Source organism: Camellia sinensis, chromosome 8 (genome assembly GCF_055761805.1).
Source record: "Camellia sinensis isolate YWXY chromosome 8, ASM5576180v1, whole genome shotgun sequence".
Classification (NCBI taxonomy): domain Eukaryota; kingdom Viridiplantae; phylum Streptophyta; class Magnoliopsida; order Ericales; family Theaceae; genus Camellia; species Camellia sinensis.
In genome coordinates this window covers 177,340,230-177,346,681 of record NC_138968.1, presented here as the reverse complement: position 1 = coordinate 177,346,681, position 6,452 = coordinate 177,340,230, and the positions used below count along the sequence as shown (strand labels likewise).

General features: G+C 30.8%; 1 long non-coding RNA gene across 1 annotated transcript; it reads right to left on the bottom strand.

Moving 5' to 3' along the window:
• Positions 1 to 1,836: 1,836 nt before the first annotated feature.
• LOC114279250 (uncharacterized) lies at positions 1,837 to 5,547 on the bottom strand. Its single transcript, XR_014337270.1, has 2 exons — positions 5,277 to 5,547; positions 1,837 to 2,354 (listed from the first exon to the last, which is right to left on the bottom strand). It is a non-coding gene; the product is annotated as an uncharacterized LOC114279250 (long non-coding RNA).
• Between the last annotated feature and the right edge of the window lie 905 nt (positions 5,548 to 6,452).

Here is a 6,452-nt window from a genome sequence, read left to right as displayed (position 1 = left end):
AGAAGACTTTCATTTTGCAAATATACATGTTAATTAGTTAAATTGAGTAAATAATTACACCTGCATATGTATTCAACCTCGTCCTTGTAGCATTACTATGGAGTCATTGAGAACAGGGGAGAGAAGTGAAGGCAAATATTGGTTTAAAAAAAAATATTACAAAATGCTCTCTTCCATATAAGTACAAATAATTAAATAGTATTTAGGGTCCATTTGATTTGATTTTCAATAAAAATTTGGAATCTTACTCCTTAGTTGGAGACATGCCTTCAATATATAAATTATTTTTAAGATAATGGCATACAAATACAATCAAAAAAAAAATTCACAAAATTTTCATACAAAATAATACAATTTCTTTAATTTCAAATCAAAACATCACTCTCATCACTATAGCTAATAATTTTTCCAAGTTGAAACACACATTATTGTAATTCATAATTATAGTAATGTCATCACCAAATCATACTGAATATATTTTATGGAGTATAAAAAATTTTATTTTTCTTTCTCTTTTAACTCTAAAGCTAATAAATTAATCATAATTTGAGGTTGCAAGAGAGGTAAGAAAGTCTTGGAAAGGGATGCCTTACCAATTGGGTTAGGGCATGGCTTCCATTCAAAGTAGTTAAGTTGGAAGCTTTCTCTTCAACATTCAACGTATATTTTCAACATGAACTTCCTTGACCCGTCTAGAATCTCAATTTTCTGACTAAATTAATTAAGGGTAAATTACACTCACCTCTCATAAGGTTTTAATAAAATACAATTAATCTCAAGCATTTTGCCTAATGACACTGGCCTCCTTCAAGATTTAATTTATTTTTTCATCAATAACTCATTGGTCATATAAATAAATAAAAAATATATTTTTTTAAAAATCTTTTTCTACTAAAATTTATATTTACCTTTATTTATTTTAGTGTTTGATCAATATTCACATTAGTTTTAATCACTTTAACTTTATTAAAAAAAGTTTGTATAATTAGGTAGTATATATAAAACTTGGGGCTATATTTTTCTTATATCTAAAAGGAGGCTAGTGTAATTTTTCCATTTATACACTCTATATTGGAAAAGTATTCGAAAAAGAAAAGGTAGTGTTTGGTTTTGTTTTGGAATTGTGATTTGAATTAAAAAATTTCAATATTCATAATCAAATACACAACTCAAAACTCAATTTAAAAACTATTTTCAAAACTCATAATTAAACACACAACTCAAAACTTAATTCAAAAACTATTTTCAAAACTCATAATTAAACACACAATTCAAAACTCAATTCAAAAACTATTTTCAAAACTCATAATTAAACTCTTTTCAAAACTTTATTTTAAAAATTAAGAAAAAATTCAAAAAAATTATTTTTTCAAAAAAATTATTTTTATTTTTATTTTTGAATTTTATTTTTATTTTTATTTTTTTAAGTATTGGCCAATAATTTGTTATGATTTGGACATCTATGGGCGATCCAAAATTTTTTAAAATTAAAAAAAAAAGTTAAAAATTGTAAAACAATATTTAAAATATTAAAACAATCAAAATACTTGAAAAATAAAATAAAATATTTAAAATAAAAATTATATATTTAAAATAATAATAATAATTTTTTTTTAAAATTTTAAAATATTTTAAAAAAATACAGCGCACAAATGTAGTAAATATAGCGCATATTAAAAAAATAAATAACTATTTACAATAAAAAATATTTATCTTAAAAAAATAAATTCAAAAAATTTTAAAATACAACTTAAAATTCAAAACTCAAAACTTAAAATACAATTCAAAACTCTTTTTAAAACTCATTATCATCATCTCGTAGGCAATGGTATTATCTTTTTATTTTTTGATACATCGGAAATGAAGCAAAAACATGGGACTAAGCCTCTCCCTACCCATCCCCAACATGTCAGCCACTAATAGTTCTCTAATCTCAGCTTGGGGATCATTAACAACTAATATGTCACCAGGTTGTGCAGCTCCCAATTTTGCTAGAGCATCCGCACATAGGTTTTCTTCACGATAAACATGTTGACCAGTGCATTGGGTGCCATTGAATATGATCATCGCATCTTCCACCAGACCTCTATAAGGATGTTTCTCTCCAGGGCCTTCTACAAGCAGCTTCACTACTTCTTAAGTATCTGTTTCCATAATCACTTTGTTGAAGCCTTTTTAGATAATGATTGTTAGACCTTTATACACCGCCTATAGTTCAGCTTCAAGACTGGTGCAACTTTTCATCCTCCCATAATAGCTGCAAATCCAAGCTCCCTTCTCATTTTGAATGAGACCTCTAAACCTATTTGGTCCTCTTCTCTATTTGCTTTCATCCGTGTTCAGTTTCATGGTACCTACAGAAGGGAAAATCCATTTAATTAGTCTAAATGGAGGTCTAGGATTAATAATAAATATGCTGAAAGCAAGATCAATTTCAGTGGAATAATCAAGAATAAATTTCAAACTCTCAAATTGATTAGACAATTTATTTTTAAAAACTTTCAGGTTCCTGTTTTTCCAGATTTTCCATAATGTGACCAAGAAGATAGTACTCCATGAAGACTTGGCCCCAAATTTATCATTTGTTTTAGCATTAGAGATCAGCCAATGCATCTAGTTCTTATAAGTCATCTGTAGATACCAATGCTGGTTTCAGATAGCAGTTCAAACTCTCTTAGCTTTGAAGCATGCTCTAAAAAGATGGTTGAGATCTTCAGATTCACTACAAAAGGGGCAACATGAATTATCTGAAAGGCATCTTTTCATTCTCATTTTGTTAGTAAGAAATTTTCCATGTAAGATAGTCCACAGAAAACCTTTCAGCTTCTATGGAACTTTCTTTTTCCACAACCATTGCCAATCCCCCTCTTTTCCATCATACTCTGAACCCACCTCATAAGCACTAGAAGTGGAAAATGAAATATCAAGAGCCCTTTTTCCAAACCAATTGATCCAGGTTAGGATTATATTTAGGGGCTTTCTCTTTAAAAATAGAGGCAGCCACAATTTGTAGGAGAGTTTGATTAATAATGTTTACATCCCAATCACTATCCTTATCAATGATATCCCTAACCTTGGATATAGTAGTATTGGCCAGTGTAAGAGAATTGGAGGTCATGACTTCCTCAATAAGTTTCTCCCCACACCACCAATCTTTCCAGATGTTAACACTAGTACCATCACCAATGGACCATTTTGTACTTTTTCTTAGGATGCTTCTGGATTTCAATATACCTCTCTACACATGAGAGTCTCTACTATTCTTTTTTCAGTATAGGAAGTGGTTACCTTTCAAGCACTTGGCTTTCTACACCTTTATCCACATCCCTCCCTCATTGTTAATGAGTTTCCATCCCAATTTTGAAAGTAAGGCTAGATTATGATCTCTAGCCTTCTTAATGCCAAGGCTGCCATGTTTCTTCATTTTACAAACCTCATTCTAGTTAACAAAATGAATTTTATTTTTCTCTAGGGTATCACTCCAAAGAAAATTTCTATTAATCTTGTCAATATCATTGCACACTTTTATAGGTAACTCCATAGTTTGGATAGTGTAAGTAGGTAAAACAGCAGTAATAGATTGAACAAGGGTAGCTCTTCTTGCCATAGATAGGACACTCATTTTCCATCCTGCCAACTTGTTTTGTAATTTCTCAAGGATGTTGTTAAAATGTCCTTGACTCACTCTTTCATTCAAAAGTGGAACACCCAAGTATTTACCCAAGTCAGATGTTAAAGGAATGCCACATCTTGCACTGAGGTCTTTGGCCTTCCTAGGAACAAGGTTAGGGGACACAAAAAGTCTTGATTTTTGAAGGTTAATCTTGATCCCATATATGTAACTGAACTCATTCATAACTTCAGTAATAATAGTACAATTTTTAGTGTCTGCATTAACAAATAAAATTAAATTATCAGCAAAAAAGAGATGAGTGATACAAGGTCCTCTTCTAGCAATAGAGATACATTTCCACTTTTTATCCTCTGCCTTAAGGCTTATCATATTAGACAACCGTTCCATGTACAAAACAAAAAGGTATGGAGATAAGGAGTCACCCTGCCTTAGGACTTTCAAAGGCCTAAACTCGTCAAGTGCTTCTCCATTCCATAAAATAGATATCTGCACTAAGGTCACACTACACATAATTAACTCCACCCAATTCTCATTAAAGTTAAATTCAATAAGAGTTTCTTTCAAGAAATTCCAAGAGATATTGTCATAGACTTTTTCAAGATCAATTTTCAAAATCATATTACCCATCTTACCTTTACGTAATCTCATAGAATGGATGGCTTCTTGAGTAATAATGATGTTATCACTAATATTTTTACCAGGTACAAAATTGCTCTGGTTGGGTCGCACAAGTTTATCAAGAAGCGGTCTAATTCTATCCACCACAATTTTGGTAATGATTTTGTAAGTAACATTATAAAGGCTAATAGGTCTAAATTGTTTAACCCTCTCAGGATTCTCCACTTTTGGAATAAGAGAAATAAGGGTCCTATTTATCTCATCAGGGATAGAATTAGTGCTAAAGCAATTTTTTATAAAGGAACAAACAGTAGAGCCAACAATATCCCAATACTTATGAAAGAAAATAGCTTGGAACCCATCCCTTCCAGGAGCTTTGAAAGCTTTAATGTTTTTCACAGCTTTCTTCACCTCCTCATCAGAAATAACTTTGGACAACTCAATATTATCATTACTAGATAGACTGCAGACAACTTAATTAAACTAGTGATTCAAAGAGTTGGTAGTAGGATTACCAAACAAAATTTTAAAGTGAGTGACAAGAAGATTTTTGAGGTCATTGGCCTGGTCAATCCAAACCTCATCATCATTCTTAAGGACTTCAATTCTAAGTCTCCCTTCTTTTAATCAAAGTGGTAAGATGGAAAAATTTAGTGTTACGGTCCCCTTGGACAATCCAATTTTCTCTGGATTTGAAACCAAAGTAATTCCACCTGGTAAAGAGTTTGATTATACTGTTCCACAAGCTCTTTTTCGAGCAAGTAAAGTTCATGAGTGTAGGCACGGGATTGAGATTTTTGGATCCCTTCAATTCTCTCAAGCAGCCATCTCTTCCTTCTAAAAATATTACCAAAGGTATCCTTATTCCAATCAGACAACTTAACAGCCATGCTTTGGAGTTTATCAATGAGGACAGGGCTAGATTTGTTCTAGTTATTCTTAACAACAGACCTGAAGACCTCATGGGTTATCCAGGCTGCTTCAAACTTAAAAGGTCTAGTGGAAGGGTTGGAAGAAATTTTACCTTGAGTGTAGACCGTCATCGGAGAGTGATCAGAATAAGTTCTAGGGACGTTACGAACAAATCCATCAGGGAATTGAGTTCTCCATTCCACGTTGCATAGGGCTCGATCCAACCTGACTAAAGTATTAGCCCAACCTTGCCTATTGTTTGACCAAGTGAGGTTAGGTCTAGTGCATCCAAGATCCATAAGATTACAGTTGTTGATTCAGTCGTTGAACTTCCTACTACGCCTTTGACTTTGGCTTAGAGGGTTCTCTCTGAACCAATGGTGTTATCATACATCATAGATTAGTTTTGTCAAAATTACTCAGTCCTCTTTTTATATTATATTTATTTATTTTTGATAAATTGAAACTTTGAAAAATATACAATTAATCTCATACTTTTAATATAATTATACTAACGTCTTTTAAAATTTTAACTTACATAATACTTAAGCCATTTTTCATCATCATCAATAATTGGTTATCATGAGTAATTCGTTAATTATATGAATAAAAAATAATTTTATCATATTATCTTTTTTTATTTCATTATTTACCTACTATTGAGATTACTTTTGATTGCTTTAACCATACAAAAAGGAAGATAGGTATAATTATGTAAAAAATGTGGGACTAATTATATTTAATTTAATTATGTCAAAAGTGTAACGCTAATTGTATTTTTTCTAAACTTTAACGCTATGTTTGGTAACTTAGGAGAGAAAAGAAAAGAAATGATTACTTAAGTAATAAGAGAAAAGAAAAGAAAAGAAATGATTGTAATTTCTCTCCTTTTTGTTTGGATAAGTAAGAAATAAAAGAAAAGAAATGATTGTGATTTCTCTCCTTCTTGTTTGGTTAGATTTCATTAAGAGAAAAGAAAATAAATTATTTTATGTTATATTACCAAAATAACCTTTTTATATTTTCAATCATTTTATTTCTTTTATTTTTACAGGGGTAAAATTGGTATTATGAAAATATAAACATTTGTGGATTTCTTTTCTCTCCCAATCTCTCCACTTTTGGGAAGATTGAAAATAAGGGTTATGAGAGAAATGAGTTTCTCTCCATTTCTCTCTATTTCTCCCCATTTCTCTCCACTTAAGATAACCAAACAAGGAAGAGAAATACATTTCTCTCTATTTCTTTTCTTTTCTCTCCAAATCACTCAATCCAAACACAGTGTAAG